General features: G+C 43.8%; 2 long non-coding RNA genes across 2 annotated transcripts; both read left to right on the top strand.

The window, feature by feature from the left end:
• The first annotated feature begins 499 nt into the window (after window positions 1-499).
• On the top strand, window positions 500-13,377 carry Gm40440. The gene is made up of 3 exons (XR_872816.2): window positions 500-638; window positions 12,649-12,721; window positions 13,340-13,377. It is a non-coding gene; the product is annotated as a predicted gene, 40440 (long non-coding RNA).
• A 16-nt stretch (window positions 13,378-13,393) lies between these two features.
• Window positions 13,394-13,800, top strand: LOC115488027. Its single transcript, XR_003950279.1, has 2 exons — window positions 13,394-13,423; window positions 13,551-13,800. It is a non-coding gene; the product is annotated as an uncharacterized LOC115488027 (long non-coding RNA).
• Window positions 13,801-23,268: the final 9,468 nt, after the last annotated feature.

Below are 23,268 nucleotides of genomic sequence, written 5' to 3'. Positions count from 1 at the left end.
ACTGATCTGGGTGCCTTTTATTTAGTTTTTAATATCTAAATGCGGTGTTTGCTATAGCTGGTCTTTGCTACTTTGTGGGTTCTTCTTTTTCCTACCCTTTATCCCACTAGTTTCATGCTCTATCACTAGATAGGAGAGAAAAAGGATAGAAGGAGAGAGAAATATAGAGATCTGTGAATCTAGTTTCTTTCCTTTTGTTTCTTTCTTGGGCCCAACTACTAACAAACCCCAGACAAGCTCCCTGAATGACCACCAACCCCAGCCATGACTCTCTCAGGGCCTTAGCTTTTATATGCCCTCTGAAAAGTTCCCAGAATTCCAAATACACAATCTGCAGCTGACAAAACCACACCTCTGCTAGAGCAGCAGGCAAATCACAGTCAGCTGCTGTGAGCAGTCCAAAGCAGCCCCACATTCCTGCGCCTGGGATTAAAACAAAAGCACATTCTTATAGTATTTCTGTGTTTTTGTAAAAAGAAACAGAAATTCCAGGCTCCTCACTACAGCGTGCTGCTTGTAGTGCTTTAAGCAGCAGGAGTAAGACGTCCTTGTGTTGTTCCTAGTCTTAGTGTGTTCGCACCGTTTTCCTGAGGTGAGGACAGCACTGAGTGTTTAGCACACTTCTTTCCTCACCGTGTGTAAGTACCCTTGACTCCTTATGATTTTTATCCAAAAGTATAGTTATTCTAGGCATTTGTTGTATATTTTGTAGCAGGTTCTACTAATATGACTGGTATTTTTGAATGTTAATACAACCGTAATCTTCCTGTGGTAAGAACTGTAAAATATAGATAGTGATGATTCATTCTGGATTGTTGAATTCTGTTTCCCACTTGGGTTTGATCATTTCTCCATGTGTTTTCAGCCTCTATCGTTGCACATTTGTTTATAATTGCTGAATCGTTCTGCTGGATTAACCCTCTTATCATTGTCCAGCATAGTTTGGATGCCTGAGAAGCAAATCAACAGATCGCAGATTCCTCAGATAACCTGCAGGGAGTCTGCATCTGCTGACCTAGATTTTCCCACCGTGGTGAGGAAATTGCAGTCTAGCCAACTGATGAAGTACAAGAGAAAAACGTGTCTCCGAAAGAACGCTGGTCTCCATATCAGTTAGGATGCTTTCAACAAGCAAGAAGTAGAAAAACAGCTTAGACGATAAAGATGAGATCTTCATTTATCTAATGGGAAAGTCAAACTGTCAGTCCCTCTGTCAACTGGAGTCCCTTTTGTGGAGCATGGAGCAGAGACGGTAGTTTCAGAGACAGCGGTTTGAATGACTGTTTTCTTGAACAATACCTGGTACCTACCATGCATGAGAGGGCACTTGCTGAGTATAGAGTGTGGCTTAGGGCTGCTAGGGCTCCCCTCTGCAGAACTTTAGTTGAGAAAGGCTGATCCTATAGTTGTATGGATTTCAGATTCTACCCTGTTCTACAGCAGTCTCCTCTTCCTCCTCCTCCTTCTTCTTTTTCTCCTCCTCCCCCCAACCCTCCCCCACTTTGCTGTAGTTCAGCCTTTCCCATGGGTGGATTATCTTCAGACTGGCTTGTGTTTCAGCTAATAGATAGGAGCAAGAGCAACAAAGGAGAGACAACAATTTTTCCGCTGTCAACCATTTGGCAAATGTCTGGAATTTCACCCTGCCGGTCAATGTGAAGTCACATGTCTACCCTAATCAATGCATGTGGGAAATTTAAATGCACTGCTGGATCTGGGAGTGAAATCACCACCTCTCAACCCTGAGTTATACCAAGGGGATGGGAAATGGTATCAGAGAGATACTACAATGCTTTCTGTATTCTTCTTTAGATAAAAGGTCAAACATCCCAGAAACTAGTAACAGGTTTCATAATTGAGACAAATCCTAGGACCTGCCTTGGTATTTCTCCTTTTCAATAGCAGTAAGGAAGTAAACAGAGGCCACCTCGTGCCAAAATAAAATGATGCCCAGTATATCAAACCAATAGATCACTACTTTCCCCTTTTACTGGAAATATTCTTTATTCAGACAATATATCCTGATGACAGGCTCTCCTCTCTCTATTCCTTCCAGTTCCTCCCTCTTCTCCTCTCCTCTCCCATCCAGATCCACTCCCTCCCTGTCTCTCATTAGAAAAGAACGGGCTTCTAAGAGATAACAAAACATACCAAAATAAAGTGTAGTAAGATAAAACGAAAATGATCACATCCAAGTTGGACATGGAAAACCAACAGAAGGGTTATTTTTATAATCATGTTACACAATTGCAAGTTATTGCCTTCCAGTTTCTGAAATTCCCTTTGTGTTGTTGGGCACTGCACATGGTCCAGTACAGGCAACTTCATGAAATGGGAAAAAAAAAAAAAAAAACCCAAACAGTAACAACAGCAATGCCCCCACCCCCACCCCACTCATGAATCTGAAGGGATCTGGAGATTCCCTTCTGGCCACTGGTTATATGATAGCTGGGCCATTGTCAGGGAGGGACATATTTCAGGATCTGCATCATCTTTAGCTGAGTGTAAACTTCCAAATCCAGGTGAATTTGATCCCAGGACAATGAACAGACATGGAGCTTCTGTCAGCATTGCTGGATATAACCTTTGAAAACATTGGAGGACAGTGGGCATTAGGGTGGAGACCTGCCTGTTCAGAATGTCAAGAGGATAAATCTTAAGATGATACCCTGTCATAGAAAAATGGAAGAATTGGTTTTTAGGAAAGTAGGCTATCTTCATTTTGAATGTATATGGGAAAGTCATACCTACAAGGCACTGTGTTACCTTGGCAAGTCAATGATGCAGTGTGTGTGTGTGTGTGTGTGTGTGTGTGTGTGTGTTCTGCTTGGGCCTGGAACCTAATACGCAGCCAAGAATGCCCTTGAACTTCTGATCCTTAGGTTCCTGCGGACCTAGTGCTGGGGTTACAAACTTGAACCACTATGCTTAGTTTCTGTGCTTCTGGGGCTTTGTGCACGCCACATGAGCACGCTATAACTGAGCTACCTCCCCAGCTATCAGACTAATACCCCGGTACAATCAAACAGAGGGGAAGGATGCTCCTCTTATGCTCTGACTCTAATTTCCTGTTGCTGCTGTATGTAACTGGCTATCACAAACAGTGATTTTAGACATTACAGCAACACACACCAACTCTCTTCCCGTGGGTTAGGAGGTCATAAATCAAAAATGAATCCTGTAAGAATAAAACCTAGGTGATAAACAGGCCTGACCCCTTCTGAAGGCTTCTCGTGTACATCCATTCCTTGGCTCTTCTGGCTTTCCCACCTAGCCAGCATTTCTTCCCTGACGGCCTCTGTTTTCATTATCAACTTGCCTTCTCTTCTCTCTGACCTCATTCTTCCCTTACGTAAAAACCCTCACGGTTGCATCTGGTCTATCTGGAAAATCCAGAACCTTCTTCCTGTCTCAAGCTAGTTAACTCAGTCACACATGCAAAGTCCCGTGAACCACACACATTCTTCAGAATTCAGATGGGGCCCCTAGTTCAGCTTACCGCAGTTAACAACACATATTTAGAAGTCATGTCCTAAACTGTTTTACAGACTAAGGAGGTACACGCCAACATGTTGGTTAACCAACAGCCTCTTGCTGCTAGTCTTTGTATCTATTGCTTAGTTTTGCTGTCCTCTCACCTGAATATCTACCCAGCTTAAAGAAGGCAGGGCCTTGGAAAGCAGGTCTATTCCAGCACTGAACCTGGGTTGATTTGTGATATCAAATCAAGTGAGTGTTTTGACTGAGTTGGAAGGAAGTTGGGCCTTAGGAAAGGTGACTTTGCCTTTGGCATTTCTTCACAAGCCTGCAAAGAGATGATCTAAAGGATGCAGGAAGGCAGTCTGGCTCAGCATGAGTGAGCAGCCAGTGTTGGTTCAAACTTCAGGAGCCTGACCCTAAATGGCCAATTTGAGGCATATTTAAGCACAGCAGATTTGATGGATTTTTTTTTTTAATTTCTGAAGATAATGCAATGGCCTTGCATGCACAAGGAAGCATACACACATCTCTTTGAGAACAAAGCAATCTAAATAATGAGTAGACGTGACTGCATTGAAACTCCTCGTAAAGTACGTGTAACACCTTCCATAATGACAGGTTCTATAGATTGACTGAGAAAAACAAGCTTATGATAAGGTCTGGGGGAGGAGCCAAGTGCTGGTCTCAAGCCACACAAAGCAAACAGCACCAGGCTGGAAAACAAGTCTGCTCCCAGCCTGCTGGGCAGAGAGCAGGGCTTGCATGCCTTCCTTTGAAGGAACGACCCCAGAGCTTAGCATTCCAGGCTCCCCAAGTGCTTATCTGTGAGCACAAAGACCTCTGTGCCCCTACATGAGGAGACAGACTGGCTATCTCTGGAATGATACGCCCTTCCAGTGTGCCAACGGTAAAACCGTGGGCTCACGGCACACACAGCATAGCTGTATGGAGGTGCCAGAAACATAGGATGTAGACAGAGCCTTTTCACGATTAAAGAGTGTTACAAAATCATAAATGTCCATGGAATTGTAAGAAATAGCATTTCCATGTGCCTTTGCATAGATTTTTTTTTCCCAATTGGAGTATCTTATGGAATGGCAGTACAATATTACAGCCATGATAGTGGTGCCAATATACACAAGTTTAAAAAATATTTTTATCATCAACAAACTCCCAGTTTGTTCTCATAGCCACGCCCTCTTCCCTCTCCAACTCTCAGCCCCCAGGGTTGCAAGTCTTTTCTCTTTTTCTACCATTTGTTATTTAAAGAATGCTACACAAACAATGTAACAGATGCAACCTTTTGACATTGGCCTTATAGGCACAACATAATTCTATAGCGACTCCTCATCATCATGCATCAGTAACTGGCTCCTTATAGCAGCTGAGTAGTATTCTGTCTCATGGACATACCACAGTTTATTGCATCATTCTTCTGTTGAATGGCATCTATTTCTCATTGGAAGCTCGTACATGGGGGGGTTGGGGCTCGCATCCACATTCAGGTATAACTTTCTGTTCAAGTGTAAGTTGTTGTTCCCCGAGAGAATGTCCAAAAGCACAACTGTGACTCACAGCAGTTCGATGTTTGGTGTTCCTGGGAATTGCCAGCCTGGTTTTCAGAATGGCTGCAGTATTTTATATTCATTCCCTCATCAGGACACAAGAGATCTGGCTTCTGTCAACCCTTACCAACATTTGGACTTCTCTTTCTTTTTTGACTTCCGGCATGGTGATCGGTGTGCAGGGATTTTTGATTTCCCCAGTACCTGATGGTGATGGGCATCTTGGTCTTTCCTTACTTCAACCATTTCTGTCAGTGCACCTCTGGGGTTATGACTGTGTGGGCACAGCAGCCAGGAGAGTCCTGTAGCCTTTGTTAAAGTTGTCTCACTGGTCTCGTTTTACAGCCTGGGCTTCTGAGCGACTTCACTTGAACACACTCTCCTTCTTTAAAAGTTATAAACGTGTGGAAAATGCTTTAAAGAAATCGCTTTTTTAAAAAAACTATCTACCAGCATTTTTAAAATTTGAACAACAATATGAACTAACCAGTACCCCTAGAGCTCCCTGGGACTAAACTACCAATCAAAGAAAACGCACGGAGGGACTCATGGCTCTAGTTGCATATGTAGCAGAGGATGGCCTAGTCGGTCATCAATAGTAGGAGAGGCCCTTGGTCCTGTGAAGACTCTAGGCCCCAGTATAGGGGAATGCCAGGGCCAGGAAGCGGGAGTGGGTAGGTTGGGGAGCAGTGGGGAGGGGGGAGGGGATAGGGGATTTTCAAAGGGAAAACTATGAAAGGGGACAACATTTGAAATGTAAATAAAGAAAAAAATCTAATAAAAAAGAAAAAAAGTATTTCAAAGTTGTTAAAAAAAGAAAAAAATTTTCTCTAAAAATTTTTTTTATTATTAGCTGACAATTACATACATACATACAATGCATCTTGGAGTCCCACTCACCTCTTCCCTTTTCTTTATTTTTTAACATAATATTTTTATTGATTATCTGGAAATTTCACATAATGCAGCCAGATCACACTCACTTTCCAGTGCCCCCGTGTCTGCACCCTACCCCCTGGCCTCTCCACAAAGAAAAAAAGTGAGTTCAATTTGTGTTGCCCATCTACTCACTAGAACATGGTCAAACTCCCGGTGGCCAGCCCCCTAAAGAAAACTGAGTCCTGCCTCATCCAAACCCTCTCCAGAACCCATCAATTGTGGAGAGCTACACTTCAGCATCCCTATCAAAAAATTTAAGCGTTCTCTTTGATGGCTTCCTATCTAAGTTGCTACTTTTGGGGGTTGGTTTAAGGGGTTTTCACCAAAGCCTTTTATGTCCCTCTTTTTCAACTGCGAGTATGCAGTCATGGATATCACTACAAATGTTGCTTTCTTGCCATCAACATGGCTTCTGGGGCACAGACTATTGACACCAGAATGGTCTTCAGAGACGTTATGGCCAATGGACATCAATATGGCTTCAGGCAGCAGCATAGACCTCAGACACCCACATGACCTATGGCAGTAACGCAGATGACAGACATCAGCATGGTCTTCTTTGGGAGCACAGGCCATGGACATCTATACAGCTTTCGTAGCACCATGGCCCATGGACATCAACATGGAGTCAGACACCGGCACAGACCCTGGATATCTTCAAGGCCTTCAGTGGTAACACAGGCCATGAACATCAACATGGCCTCAGCAACAGCAGGGACCACGGACACTAGCATGGCCTCCTGCAATAGTACAGACTACTGATGTCACCTGGCCTCCACAGGTAGCACGAGCCTCCAACATCAGCTTGGCCTCCAATGGCAAAGCAGACCACGGATATCCACATGAACCTCGAGCTTCAACATGGCCTTGGGCAGCAGCACAAACCACAGATACCAACATGGCCTCTGGGACAGCATGGACTACGGAGGTCTTTCAAGGATGTCCAATCCAGAAAATGAACCCGTCTTCATCTTATCCTGGCTCAGAGCCAGGGAGATCATTGAGTAGTGTATTCTGAGTCTGTGTCTGCACAAGCTCCTGCACAGGCTGCTGCACAGGCTGCTGCACACTGACTGCCTTGCCCGCCCTACTCAGCAAAGCCGTGTTCCTCCATTGACAATAGCCTTCTCTCACACTTGCCACTGCTGTCTTAGCTATAGCTCCGCCTCTCTCCACTGCGCATGCACCACTCTGTTCCTCCATCTTGCGTTCATTAGTCTGTAGTGGCATTTGCGAAAACAGGTATATACATCACAACTCCAGACAAAACATATTTAGAATTAGCAATAGATATACCAATATATTTTAATACAACTATTTTCAAGGCCAACTAATTAAATCAATGTATCGTTATTGTATTGAATAACACAAATTATCCTTGATTTCTGAAAATAGAAACTGTCTTTCATTAACTTAAAAGTAGATCAAATATTTCTCACTGATAGTCCATAATAGGTTTCTGTCACAGTAGCTGACTATCTTTCTGCTGATTTATCTTTTTTTTTTTTATTTAATTAGGTATTTATTTCAGTTACATTTCCAATGCTATCCCAAAAGTCCCCCACATGCTCTCCCACCCACTCCCCCACCCTCCCACTCCCACTTCTTGGCCCTGGCATTCCCCTGTACTGAGGCATATAAAGTTTGCATGACCAGTGGGCCTCTCTTTCCACTGATGGCCGACTAGGCCATCTTCTGATACATATGCAGCTAGAGACACGAGCTGGGGGGTGGGGTGGGGTGTGACTGGTTAGTTCATATTATTGTTCCACCTATAGGGTTGCAGATCCCTTTAGCTCCTTGGTTACTTTCTCTAGCTACTGCTGATTTATCTTTTGCTGTGATAAAACACCTTGACCAAGGCAAACTTATAACAGCAAGTGTTTAATTGGCTTGTTGTTTCAGAGGGTTCGAGTCCAGGCGAAGGCAGAAAAAAGGTACAGCTGTGAGTGCTCACATTTTGATCTGAAAGTAAACAGCAAAGAGAGACTCTGGGGTGAAAGCTCAAAGCCTGCCCCCAGGGGTGCACCTCCCAAATAGTTTCACTAACTGGGGACCACCAGCTGAGCCTTGGAAGCCATTTTCATTCAAACCATCATATCCTCCACAAGACAGGCATAGCAATCTGCAAGCATTCAAAAGCAAGCAGGGGCTCAAGATTTGGTTGCAGTATCTCGGGTATGAATAACATATTTTTGAGATAATGGCAGTAAGAAATTCATGCAAAAGACTCACAAATTGTTGAGTTTTGTGACTTTGCAAGTTGGGTGTTAGCACACAAGCTCTTTCTCTCTCTCTCTCTCTCTCTCTCTCTCTCTCTCTCTCTCTCTCTCTCGGGATCATAGGTCAATCTTGCATCTGCAGACTATCAGTATTTCAGCTCTTTCCTCCATATTTAGGCCCACTCATCTTTTAAGAAATGATGCTTTGGGAACCAGGTTTACAATAATTATCATGTTATAAAATGTTACCTCCATTACACTTTCCCTGGCAACTCTCATGGTATAAGGGAAGGACTGTCAGAGAGGTGACACACCTGACGGTGGTAGGGGGCATAAGAGTGTGTAGCCAGACTGTTGCTAACTTGCTTAGTAGTTCAGCTTGCTAGAGTGAGGCCATCTGAGGTGACAGCCTGCAACAGGACATGAACCAGCGTGAGCTATATCCTGCCAGAGGTCTGAGAGATGGAGGTCACTGCCCCCCAGCTCCCAGGGGGCAGCGAAAGCTTCCCACCAGTGTCACAAGGCAACTGGGACTCCCAGCTGCCTTGGCGCGTGCAAATAGTCACTCTCTGGAGAAGCATAGGCTGGCCACAGGGGGACATTTTTCTCCTATGTTATCATCCACCCTCATTTTTCTGCTGGGAAATCTGTGAAAAGTCAAAGATAGGTCCGGTAGGGAAAAAAAGCAAAGTAGGCGCAAGTCTTCATTTTGCACACACGCCTTCCCTAGATATTGCTGTCTCAATAGTGATGATTGAGGGGCTTCATACCTGGTGGTCAGAGGCTCTCTGGAGAATGTGTGTGCTGGCTTCCTTCGTCTCCACGTGTGGTAAGAAGAATTAGCAGGGAGTCATCTCACTTGGAGTAGCATGTTTTATGCTCCCCCTGGATCCTGGGTTCAGAAGCATAAATACATGTGTAGGAAAAGCACTCACCTTAAGGTACAGCCCAGGCTACTGCTGACTGGCCCACAGGGACAAGGCTTGGGTTGTCTCAGTTCATGCATCGCTGGAGTCTTCTTTATGGGCCCAGCCAGAAGTCTAGCAAAACTGGAAGGCAGAAGTGGGGTGCCGGCCAATTCCATCTTTCCCATGAAAAAGTTAAAGGAATTCTCACTCAACTTACTTGAACACCATTCCAAAGCAAAGCATTCTAGCCTGGGGCTGGCAAAGCCTGCGTTCTCTCTTCTGGAGGAAGCAGGGGTCCGCATGCCTAAGAAAACATGAGGCTTGAGCCTATCTCCGAAGAATTATGGAATCAGGGCAGCTTTAGTATTCATCTGACCCTGGCCCTTCCACAATCAACAGAGCTAAGAGTACAGAGGCAGAGGAGTGGTGTTGTTTTAAAGCACTGTTAGTCTGTGTTCTGCTGTTTTATAATCAACACACACCAAGACCCAGAGAAGCAAGGAAGGGACTTTGAAAACAACAAAGAAATCCCTGAGTTTTGCATGCATGTATTATCTCATCTAATCATCATGGCACCTTGCTAGGAAAACATTACTGTGTTATATAGCTCATACCTCATGTGAGAAGTGAGGGGTGGACTGGTCACACAGACAATAAGGGGAAGTCTAGAAACTCAGCAGACAGTTTGGCTCTAGATCTCTTGCCCTTAACCACTCAGCGACATCACCACGATGTCCACCACAAATGGCTCTGGGGTCTTGTGAGGACTTAACAGATTGGGGTTGAAGGAGGGTGATGAAGGACTGGGACAGAGAGAATATTCCTGGGAGTCAAAACCTTTGCTCCATCTTGAAGGACAGGAAGGAGTTGGGTGAAGAAGGGTCAGAGACAGGAAATGTAAAGGTTCATCCAGAAAGGGAATGGGATATGCAGATATGTAAAGTGCAGAGGGAATATGCAAAGTAGGAAGGGAGGCTAAGCAGTGTCCTTGGGCATTGAGTTTGGGTTGTACTAGGGAAGGAGATAGTGCAGAATTGGAGGTCATAATTAAGACTGGAGATCTTTCTGTATAAGCCAAAGAGAACGTGACTTCAAAGCTTAGGGGAAACCAGTAATGGACGTTCAGCAGTCGGGAGGTGAGTAACATTTGTCATTCAGAAAGAGTATTTTGCCTCTATATGGAATCACTGGCAGAAAATTAGAACCAGGGGTAAGCAAAGAATGAAGACAAAAGATGGTGAGAGTAACTGAGAAACGGTGTCTCCATTCCAGTGAGAAGAGACCTGTGTAGATGGAGACCCGGAGGACTGACTCAAGGTAGAAAGTAAAGGCTCAAGGGTATGAGGACAGGGTGTGTACTGGCTGATTTTATGTGTCAACTTGACACAGGCTGGGGTTATCACAAAGAAAGGAGCTTCAGTTGGGGAAGTGCCTCCATGAGATCCAGCTGTGGGGTATTTTCTCAATTAGTGATCAAGGGGGAAAGGCCCCTTGTGGGTGGGACCATCTCTGGGCTGGCAGTCTTGGGTTCTATAAGAGAGCAGGCTGAGCAAGCCAGGGAAAGCAAGCCAGTAAAGAACATCCCTCCATGGCCTCTGCATCAGCTCCTGCTTCCTGACCTGCTTGAGTTCCAGTCCTGACTTCCTTTGGTGATGAACAGCAGTGTGGAAGTGTAAGCTGAATAAACCCTTTCCTCCCCAACTTGCTTCTTGGTCATGATATTTTGTCCAGGAATAGAAACCCTGACTAAGACAGGGCGACATTGGTGTGACTCGCACACATGCAAAAGTGGCCTTCACTCCTCAGGAGACAACAGTGGAGGAAGGAGATGGGGCTGGGAAGGAGAGGAGTGAGACTTGGGAAGTATTGCATTTGATGTCAAAACGAGGCACCCAAATGATTGCTCGGACAGAAGCCGAGTTAAACAGGGCTGGGGCTAGAGAGACACTTAGGCTCAGGATATAGGTTTCTGAGTCATTCAGTGGTATTCAAGGCTATGGGGTTCAGCCAATTTTTATTGATTTCTCCAAATTCACACTCCATGATTGCTTTCTGATGTTGGAGCTGGAGCCTGTAGACCATGCTTCTGATATGCTGCTTGGCCTTTTCTGAGGCTCCTGTAACGGAAGGACAATGGGAGTTAGAGGAGAGAGAGGAGAAATCAATAAAAATTGGAGGCACACCTTCCCCCACACCTCACCAGAATATATCTTAATAGCTCTTTCTCTTTTTATGATCACAACAATGAAGTATCTACTCTGTCCATTTGACCAAGCCAGCTCAGTCAGCAACAGGTTCTCCAGGGAGGGAGCAAGGATTAAAAAGAAAAAAGACAATTAGACAACAATGTTGCATTACCCCAGCCAGTTCTGAGGGTAAAGCTGGTTTATTTTTTTCCGAGTCTGATTTTATATCACTCTAGGTACTTGCATAGAATGGGGTCAGTTCTTAGATCAAAGACAAAGTAATCAAACAAGGTTAAAAACAAACAAACAAACAAGGCAATAAACAACCCCCCTGGCCACTGTTCCTAGGGCTTATCAGGATGACCAAGATAAAAGGAACTCCACACATTCCTTGGCTGAGTTGACCTGGAGCTTTGTATTAGCCCAAATGTAAATATTCTTATCTGAGCCTACTTCCTTGAGCACATTGACAAGTATGGGCCAAATTTCTACAAATGGCACCAAGAACTCTCCACATCCATGTAATGGGGTGTCTGCCCTATCCATGAGATGGGGTGTCTACCCTGTCCATGAGATGGGGTGTCTACCCTGTCCATGAGATGGGGTGTTCACCCTGTCCATGAGATAGAGTATCTACCCTGTCCATGAGATGGGGTGTCTACCCTGTCCATGAGATAGAGTATCTACCCTGTCCATGAGATGGGGTGTCTACCCTGTCCATGAGATGGGGTGTCTACCCTGTCCATGAGATGGGGTGTCTACCCTGTCCATGAGATGGGGTGTCTAACCTGTCCATGAATATGGTGTGAGGTTTTGCTTTGTTTTACCATTAAGGCTCAGCAGCACTTAATGGAGCATTAAGAGCCAGACAGTGGGATTCATTCAGGGAGGAGACTGTTGGGAATTCACAAGATGTGGGCCTGTGTGAGTAAATGCAGACTGTGTTGTTCATAGGAATGACACTTGTGGGGATGGTGTTCCCACAGAAACCACACAACACTGGTGTGTGTTCCTGAGAGTGTTGGAGAGTTTGACTCTCTATCTAAAGCTGTGCAGAGAAATGCTTTTAAACATGCTGTAGTTGGGGAGAAGAGACTCCCCACAGAAACTAGACTCTGGGTTGAGCCTTCTCAACAAAACCACTATAGCTCATCCTTAGGTCCTACTAACCTACAAATTCCTATTGTCAAAGGCTTCTAAGTCCATCTGTTTTATGTTTTTACTTATTCTATGCCAGGAACTTCATTTCAGGGCAGTTTGGTACAGAGCTGGGGGACCTCTAAAGAGTCAGGGATGCAATGCTGGAGGTCTGATTTGAACATTATTTTTCTACTTTTGGTGTTTTCAGGTTGAGATCAGTCGGACAAGAACTCTCATGCAAGCTCTGATGAAAGTGACAGAAAACACTGTTCCTGCTAAAAGTACTAAGTTTTAGCTTTCTGAACTTTCCTATTTTCTTGAAAATGCATTTTATGAGGCTAATTTCCCCTTAGGGTAAAACATAATTTTAAAAATTTGTATTCACTGCAAGCCCAATAAATTACTGCTTTTCCTTAATGTTGGCAAGTAGTGATTAATTTTAGCAAAATTGCAGAATTCACTAGGCATGCTTTATTACATATATGCCTATATACCTCCCTAGGGAAGGTGAGGGTTTTTTTTTTTGTTTTTTTTTTGTTTTTTTTTTTTTTTGTTTTTTGTTTTTTTTATAGAGCATATTGCTTAAGGGAAGCAAGAAAGCTATTAAATCTGTAAATCAATTTATATATAAGTTTTGTGTATACTAGTTTATCATATATTTTACCCAAAATGGTGGTCATTTTGCATTACTCATGACAACTAAAATATATATTTTTCTTTCTTTTTCTTTTTTTTTTAAACTAATTTCTATATTTCTAGGATGGAGCTTGATTGTTGCTAAATATTTCCAGATTTATCTCTTACTTTGTGTTTAAATTTCTGGTTTTGTTGGAGACCCAGTAGTGTCATGTGCTGTTTTTCTGAAACTGTCTTATGAGAGTTTGTTTTGCTGAGAACAGACAGCTGGAAGATGTCTGGTGAAAGGACATGTGATGGTTTGTTGGAGCAGATGCTTGAGGGGACACGTGATGTTTGGAAAGAGTGTAAGTGCAACCCAACAGCATAGACGATGCTCTGGCATTGGCTCCCCTTGTTGGTCTTCACTGATGACGCTCTTGCATTGGTTCACCTTACTTTCTTTGCTGATCATTGCTTGTCATGACTTCATAGAGAGAAACACACCAAAGAACTTTTCGTGGTGTTCTGGCTGCTTCCTGCCACTTCCACAGTTTCTTCTGGATCAAGCCACTGCTTCTTCGAGTGGACTGACTGCTTACAGTGAAGACTGGAATCGCCTCAAAGAACTACTTCTAAACAAATCCATGCCCCCTTGTCCTATCTTCCTCCCATATTTTTGGCAGGTGGATTACAAGGAAGGTTGAAGCATTTAAGAACCTTTATTAAAGTGAGTTTTGAAAAACATAAGCCAACAACGTATTGTGCATGTACTTTAAAAGCACCCCTCTAGACCTACCTTGTCCTGGACATAGAATGTATGTTGTTACATGTTAAGCATGTTGTGTTCTCATGTTAAAGATTTGTTTAAAAATGACATAGGAGGAGCCAGCACTTAAAGGCACTTGCCAGCAAGCCTGATGACCTCAGCTGATTCCTGGAACCTACATGGGAGAAGAAAAAAAAATTGACTCCTTGCAAGTTGTTCCCTGACTTTCACATGTATGCCATGGCTCGCAAACATACACATAACACAGAAATGAATGTATTAATGAATGAATGAATGAATGAATGAATGAATGAATAAATAAATAAATAAGCTGAAAATAACAAAATTAAAAGGCATAGGAAGAATAGTAAATCTGGAAATGGTATAGTTCTATAATTTAATCACAGAGGTACTGGCAATGAAATGTGTACATATAAATATATAGAATAGCGAATCCATGTAAGTGATGAAGTGCTAAAAGGCTCCATCAGATAAGCAGTGTGATTCCACCAGTCTCCGCACTGGCTGGAACCTGAGACTGTGGCAGGAACTGGGAGGTGAGCATCCTTATGACATCCTTTATGACTGTCCTCATAAATCCCAGAGAAAGACATAGTGTGCTCAAAGGGGCATGGCAGAAGCAAAACCTAGGCTCACTTTCTAACCTACACTAGGTTGAATTCATTTGATCTAACTATTCTCATTCATAGTTTCCCTGTCTGAAAATTGGAGTAGTTGCCTCTGGAGGTCCTTCAGAGACAGTGAGGGTTTCAGGTGCTCAATGCTGATACCCAGGGAGCTGGACACATTATAATCTCCATCCTGTAGTCTCAGGTCCTGGCTTTCAGATAACCATGTGGGGAGATATAGGAATACTTTGGTACAACTTACAGGACATGTCTCCCTAACTGGACATCTTTCTTGGACTGATTATAAACTTTTAAAATGTAGAACTTTAAAGCCCTGATGCAATGGGATATGAGAAAAGTAACTCTGATACTAAAGTTGGGTCCATCAAAGTAGAGGACTGTTGATGGCATGGCTGACTCCAGAGAAACCCCAGGGTCCATTGCTTATTCTAGGACAGAAAAGGTAGACCCAGAAAGCATTTGAATGTTAGAATAACCAGCCCATTTACAAGAAGCATATGAGAGTACATTCTCTGTCAACAAGGCTTGGCTTTCAGTCCTTCACCGTGATGTCTTGTTTGAGGCCTGCTGGCAGGCTTGTTTTATCTGTGTGCATCGGAGCTATCAGAAATTCACAGTTGTGCTGTTGGTTTAGGCAAAGGCTCCCTGCAGCCTTCTCCACAGTGACCTTTCTTCCCCAGCTCACATCAATTGGAGTCTCAGCAGCCCTTGACAGACTATGATGGATTTTCGTGCTTCAGGCTTTATTAGACACACAGCACTGGCCGCATTTTTGTTTGTCTCGCTTGTGGCCAATCAACTCTCCTGTGGAAAGCTTGTCACCCTTCATTCTTGGCAGCTGACTCCAGAGTGTCTAGCTGGGACCTCTCTTGCACACTACAATCCGTGTTTCTCTCTGCTTGACAACTTCACACAGGTGTCTCACAGATGTAGCAAGCTCCTCAGGGTGCCAGCCTGTCCTCCCCACTAAGCTTGTCTTCCTGGCTAGTGGCATTACTGGTCTCTCAGCTGCACAGACACCAATGTGTCATCTTGCCTTTTGTCTACAAAATGTAAGGAGTGGGTAGAGATTCTGAAGAGCTGATTGATACAAAGCCTTTGGCAGAGACTCCTTCTTTAATTGTGGTATGCTCGCAGACTCACATGTCCTTCCTTATGACTGGAAGCACAGCCAACTTGTGTGTCCCTGTGCCGGCACAGCTCTGGGTGACATGGCGCTTCCTCTTGGATGTGAGTGGAGCTTCATCTTCTCTACCACATCAAGAGCCTTTGCATCAAAAGCTCAACCTCCATCTTGTTCCCTAAGATCCCCACATCACAGACAAATTCTTTGTGACCAACTTTTTGCTGAGCAGTTTAGACACTGTCAAGAGCATTTACTAACACGTTACCAGTTAGTCTTTGCAACACTTGACGGTCTGTCTTTGAAATAAGGAAACAATCTTAGAAAATTCAGTTCAATTGCCAAAGTATTATGGTCGGGAAGAAGCGTTGGGGAAATTTAAACCTGAACTATTCAAACTATAAAAACCTATTTGGTTTTAGATTCATATTTTCTCTCATGTGAAATTCTACAATATTCATCCCATGCAACTTACATACCAAAATCGTACTCATTGGCCAAGATATGTCAAATAGCATTTCTTTCTTGGATGTCTCCTGATGTCTTCACTTGGAGGTCCTGTGTCCTTTAAGTGGCTACTTTTGGATACACTCCTGGTATCAGGGCTTGGCTGAAGGTGTTCAGTCTCATCTTTACTAGCCCATGGGCTTTGTAAGAAAAGTGACTGAGTCTTAGTTATGTTTGTCTCCCTGTGCCTAGCCCAAAGCTAGTGTGTCTTATTTTAATTGTTCAGTGTGCAAATGAATTGGCCTACAAACACAAACAGAAGATGCAATATCAGCTCTGATAAAACAAGGCATGAATGCCATGAGTCTCTGGAACCCACAGAGTTCTTTTATAATACTAAGTGGGTAAAGATGACACCAAAAGAAAACGTCTTACCAATCGTTAGGTTTTAATAGTAAATACGTTGTGTGGTCTGTTCATCTGAATAATGTTTGGGTTATGAGTAGACAGACACCATTGCTGCCCATCATGTTGTTCTACACTGTTGTGTGATGCTATTCCTGGAGAGATGGTGAACTAACCCTGGACAGGAAACAGAAGTGTAGGCTCAGATTTTTTAAAACCTACTTTTAATAAGGGTTCTCAAATACTTAGCCCCTCTTCTAGTCCAAAGGTAGGAGAGAATAGATGGTAAATAGGACAGTGGCCTGTAGACCTGTTTAGAAGTGGTTCCTCGGGGGCGATTCCAATCTCCATTTATCTGGATACCAGTAGTCCAGTTCAGTAGTGTCAGGATATCAAACATGAATCAGCAACCGTGACACAATCTAGCAGAAGCTACTAGGCCTTCACGGAATTGGCATGAGTCAGCAGAAATGACAAGGACCAGCCAGATTCCAGGAGAAGTTATCTGCTGTGCCTCTCTCAACAAAGTGAAGATTAGTGAAGATGAAGACTTGAGATCAATGAAGTATGGCAAAGCTAGCTATGCAAGCGTGCCATCACTGTCATTGAGTCCTAGTTATATTTTCTCCAAACATCATGAGTCCTCCCATGGGTCTTCCCTTAGAGCAACAACATATGAGTCTCCCTCATCATGTGACATATCCAGAAACTCCCACTTCACAAAAGTATGGGTAATACCAAAGTCGAACTTGGTGAACCAGTAAGTTCACTGGAGTAACTGACAGGAGCGTGAGAATAAGGAAGGGTTTACTTTCAGAAACAGAAGTGATTCAAGGTGACAGTAGCAAAAGCTTACTCCAACATGGATGACAGCACATGAAAGCTCAATACCCTGCAGGCAGCTCAGCTGGCTGGATATTGTCCTTCCTAGGTAGCTGCACTGGTCTCTGCCTCTTAGGCAGATTGCCTGGTCTGAGGGTGTCACTCAGCAATCTTTACTACGTCCATAAGCTTATCAGTTTCAGGGACTTCCTGAAGCTACTGAGTTGTTTACTTCCTGGATTTAAAGGAGCTTCCCTGCCGGATGCAACATCTCACCTCCCTTTAGAATATCATGAGTCTTAACCAGCTTCCTTCCAAGAGGGGAGCCTTTATCTCACAGGAAATGCTACATAACACATACGTCAGTGTTTATCTCCAGACCAATAACTCAACTGTACTGGGCAAATGAATTATGTGGTTAGTGTTGGCAACAAAACAGGCTTTTTATCTGAGTCCATGAAGGAATGATAACCAATTAATTATGAAGTCTGGAGTCATCCTTGTCCAATGTTAAAAACCCAGCCAAATGACATGACGCAGCACTTCTTCCCCATGTGAAACTCATGAAAAAAGACCACACCAATACAAAAGCTTACCCAGCATTATACATAAAGCTCAAAAACTGAAATAACTCGAATGTGCACTAACTGACAATGGATAAATAGAAGTGATATAACCATATGATGGAGTACTATTCAGCAATAAAAAGTACTAAAGTATTGCTATGTGCTACAACATGGATCAACTGTAAAAACATTCGGCAGAATGAAAGCCAGCCAAAATGGCTACATCTTACACGAAACAACCAGAAAAAAAAGCTGTAACTACAGAAAGTAGGTCAGCAGTTGCCTAGGACTTGAGAGGAGGGCTATGGGTGAAAAAAGAGAGCAACTGCTAATGGTTATGGGGTTTCTTTTTGGGGTAATGAATATTCTAATACAGACAGTGTGACACATGCGCAGTTTAGTGAAGGAGCCGCCCAAGTACAGAGCGCTAACCAGCTGTGCCACTGGAGCTCGGTGGCCAGCGAACACCCTGGAGGCCACTGAATTGCGTGCGGTAAAAGGAGCAAATTACGTGGGATGTGAAATATATCTCCGGGAAGCTGTTATTTGTTAAGGCTGTCAAAGCGGCAGAGCAGATTATTGTGGACTAGGGAGACACCCTAGCCAGTGGTTACAGAGGATGCTAAACACTGAAGCAGAATTTCCGTTTTTTGGATACCAGACTTCTGCCGTCTTAATATGGATCATGAGGAAATAGAATATGTGAAGAGGAAGAGGGTATCCCTTCTTCCCTTTGTCCCCACAAGTTTGCTTCTATCAAAGATTAAACATTGGTCTGTTTAGATCAATCAGGATATGCTTTCTTCCAAAATGTTTCTTTGAGTATCTTTGAGTATCGTTTCTGTATCTTGAAACGACAAAAATGAATATTTTATCATGTGTCTAATAGGGGACTTTTATATTTTTATATTAATTTTAAAAGGCCATTAACACAAGTGAGCCTTCTCACCTTCCTTCCACATATATACATTTGAATGCAAACAGTTTTAAACTCATCTCAGAGCGCTGACCCGGACCAGGCCACATGGTGAAAGCTGTAAAAAGCAGCTCTGGTGTTAATGGCTGCTACATGCTACAGGCCAGCTGGGAACTGACAGAACGCTGGGCCACAGAAACGCTGGAAGTGAATAGCAGAGAAACAGTCTATAAATAGGAGACCAGAGATTATCAGCCAAAACACACAGATACTGGAGGGGCCACACAGAAAGCCATAAGGGCACCATCAGGGCAGAATGTTAGGGCAGAATGACCTATGCACATAAAAATGGCAGTAAAAATACTGTCTTCTCCTGAGGTGACACGAGAGATTAGCTTAAACCTCCTCTCTCCCTCTCTGGTTTCTATCCGGCTCTCCAGAGAGGAAAGGTGGGTCTGGAAAGATGGGATGTATGGGAATGCTAGTTCTTATCTGGGCTCCCCACTTGTTCTTAAAAAGCCAACACACAGGAATGGGGTGGGTGGGTCTGGTTTGTAGGGAGTATCTCCTTCCTTCAAAGATGCTCAGATAGCCTAAAGAAACTCAAACCCACAACCCCTGGGCTGTGTGTATGGTGTGTGTGTGTCTCCAGCAGAGGAGTTTGCTCTGCCTTGCCATGGTTTACAGGAGGCTGAGTTTCTTCTCTCACCAGGGTCTTCACATTTCCAAGCCTTGGCTGCTGCTCCTGCATTTTGGAGTGAATTAATTTCTCTGAGGCAGAATTTCCTCCTCTTTGTCTCTAACCTCCCACTCATTCCCTCAAGCTCACCTTGTCTCTAAGGTTTCCCCAGCTCCCTCAGGCAAAATTACTCATTTCCCACCTCCGCACCCCTAAGGCTGGCTCTAGCATAGCCCTTAAAACTGTTCGATTCTCCCTCCCCAGAGACAGAGGGCTCAAAAATGAGGATTATAGCAGACATTTTAAAATCTCTACCACTTAGCGTGTCTGGTAGATAGTTAAGTGCATAATCTATGTCTTTCAAATTCCACAAGTAAAAGATCCCAATATGTGTCCTGAGAATGTTGAGTCTTGGCCCAGAAGGAGCAAGGTGTGTGTGTGTGTGTGTGTGTGTGTGTGTGTGTGTGTGTGTGTGTGTGTGTTACTTAAAAAGCAACATTGAAGTGAAAGCAGAACCCAAAAGACCACTAGTCTATTGGGAATATTCCCGACCCAGTGATGGATGGGAGTGGATGAGGTGGGTAAATGGGTATGTGCTGGGAATCACATGATCATCGTTGTATTTACTTACTAGGGCTGGATCACAGCAACACAGACTGGAGGACTTAAACAACAGAAACTCACTGAACCTGATCTTTAGATCTAAGCAGTGTTGGCAGGACCTCTTTAAACGCACAGTTGATGGTAATTGGAATCGGCTTATGTGGAGCCTAGATGCTCACACAGACTCTAGCTAACTCAGCAGGCCTCTCCCAGGATGTCAAAGCATTCATGCTGCCTGAGTTTGCACACTGGATTCTGTATTCCTTAGGTTAATTGGGTACCGCACAGAAGAACCACCAGTAGTGTTGTGGTTGGCACTGCTCTGTAGCAACCCAGGTTGTCATCATGCATGAAGCTGGAAAGGGGAAGATGGCCAGCTCAAGTCTCGGTCCTTCTTTCCAGAGGGAGACAATGTCTGGCTGGAGGTGTGTGTCTCTGTACTGAGCTGGCAGTCAAGGTGGCTGCAGCAGTATATCATATGGGGAGTCCCACTACAGAGAACAGCCCCGGCCGCCATGGCTGCTCGTGGAAAGAGCAATAGTAGAGTCACTTCCAGGGATGAAATGAATTGAGTTAAGGGTGGCCCTCCGGAGGTGCATGTCTCTGCTTGGGGCTCACTTTGGGCTCTTAATCAGCATGTGCACTCTATGTCCAGTCTGGTGTGCCAACCAACTCAAAATTTCTGGGTCAACCTAGGCATTCTTATGTGGAGCACTAGAGTGTGTGAGCCACCAATGTAACTAGCTGGAACGAGGGAGCGTTGTCTAAAGAGCAGCTCAGCCTTTGCTTGTGGTGTGTGTGTGTGTGTGTGTGTGTGTGTGTGTGTGTGTGTGTGTGTAGAATGGAGACATGCATGCTTAGGTCTTTCCACCAGATGCAGGGCTGAGACTAGCTGAAGCCTGCTGGAGGCAGAGCAGATCAGGACCACTTGCCCTCATTTGCCTCTGAGCACCTTGACACAGACTCTTTTATTTCTTGTCCTTATTTTATTTTGATCCTTGAAGTTACAGCATGAATCGTTCCCCTTTTGTTTGTTTGGGTGTTTTTGTTTTGTTTTGTTTTGTTTTGTTTTGTTTTGTTTTTTTAAGTGCCTAACGTTTTTCAATCCTGATGTTGCTCAATGCTGCTGATGGAGTGGTTAGAAGGAGCTCTTGAGGTCAGCTGCTGGGGGTGAAACACTAAGATGTTTTCGAGAAGGTTCTTCTTGACAGGCTAGAATGAGAAAGCTATGAATTCTATTTCTAAAAATGAACCCCAAGAGAAAAATGAGAAATTCTGTTAAAGGCTTATATTAAAGAATATTCACTCGAAGCTGGGCATGCTAATGTTCTTGTAACCCAAGTACTTGGGGGGGGGGTGAAAGGGTGGGAGGGGTACAATTAGGAGTTCAAGGTCATCCTTAGATATGCAGTGAACAAGGATACAACACCCTAGACTACACAACACCCAGAAACACATTTATAAGAAACCATAAAATTTAAATATTAAGTACTTAAAATTCTGTTGTCACACAAAAAAGTCCCCTATAAATTATAACATATATTTTCTTAAGCTGAAAAAGTAGAGTGAGGACTGGAAATGGCTCAGTCAGGTTGGAGAGCTGGCTCAATGGTTAAGTGCACTGACTGCTCTTCTGAGTTCAATTCCCAGCAAACACATGGTGGCTCATAACCATCTGTAATGGGATCTGATGCCCTCTTCTTGTGTGTCTGAAGACAGTGACAGTGTGCTCACATACATAAAATGAATAAATAAATCTTTAGAAAAAAAAAAAGAGTCTTGGCTGCTCTCCCACAGGGCCATGGTTCTGTTCCCAGCATGCACATCATGAGCTACCACCACCTGTAACTTCAGCTCCAGGGGATCTGATGCCCTTGTCTGGTCTCTGAGGCCACTTCATGTCACACACAAATTCACACAGAAACACATACACACAGTAAAAAATCATAAAGAAAAACAAAAATTGTTCAACACAATCATGTTAATTAAAAAAAAAAAACAACCCAACCCTCTAGCTGAAGAGAAATATCCTGGATTGTTAAGAAATAATCATTTTTAGGTCAGGAGTCCCACAGGGCTGAGACGTCAGAAGACAAGAACTCTTGCGATGCTGTCACCCAAATCTTCAGAAAAATTGTGTTTATGATTTTCATCTTCTCTGGAGCTGGGCTCAGCCCATTTGCAGGGTTGAAAACCTGGGTCTGGGGTGAAGACCAGAGGAGGTAGGGGGCCATACAAAGTAAGTATCCTGTTGAACTGTTGGGAAACTGCTAAGAGCAGTCACTGGACTTCTAGAAATGTCTATTTCAGAGATAAGGATGCCTCTACCTGCTAATGTGGGCTAGTAATTCTAGCTATTGAGGCCAGGCAGGGGGACTGTGAAGTCAGGGCCAGCATGAGTAACTCAAAGTGAGAAATAAAAAGAAAAGCAAAGGGAAAAAAGGAGGCCAAGGATGTAGCTCAGCAGCAGAAGGCTTGCCCGGTATGTGAGAGATCCTAAGTACAGTGCCCAGCACTGGGAGGAAGGACAACTTTTCCTTTAATAAACCCCTGTGGCAGATGCACTGCAAATGACCTGAGGGCTGTAGTACCTGGGACAAGTAAAACCTGAAAGAGGTCTCCAGGGAGATCCAGGGTAACAAAGGGGCCCTCTGAAGCTCCTTTGAAGGCCAACGAAAGAGTTATCTTTTTTCTTTTTTCTTACAGAGGACAACATTTAATTGGGTCTGACCTCCTGGTTCTGAGGTTCAGATCATTATCATCACGGTGGGAAGCCTGGTAGCATCCAGGCAGGCATGGCGCTGGAGGAGTGAGAGTTCTACATCTTGTTCCAAAGGCAAATAGGAGAAGACTGGCTTCCAGGCAGCTAGGAGAAGGGTCTCAAAGCCCACCCCCACAGTGACACACTTCCTCCAACAAGGCCACACCTCCTAATAGTGTCACTCTCTGGGCCAATCATATTCAAACCACCACATTCTACTTCCTGCTCCCTATAGGCTTGCTCAAACACATGAGTCTGTGGAGGGGCCATACCTAGCCATGGCATAGTGCAAAATACATATACTCCAACTTCAAAAGTCCCATAGTCTACAACAGTCTCAACAATGTTACAGGTCCAAAGTTCAAAGTCTCTTTGGAGATTCATTCAATCTCTTAATTGTAATTCCTTAAGAAATATAAAAACAGATCATATACCTCCAATACTATAGGATATACATTGCCATTCCAAAATG

This window comes from Mus musculus, chromosome 12, assembly GCF_000001635.26.
Source record: "Mus musculus strain C57BL/6J chromosome 12, GRCm38.p6 C57BL/6J".
Taxonomy (NCBI): domain Eukaryota; kingdom Metazoa; phylum Chordata; class Mammalia; order Rodentia; family Muridae; genus Mus; species Mus musculus.
Note: the sequence above shows the minus strand (reverse complement) of the source record. Positions and strands in the feature narration are given on the sequence as shown.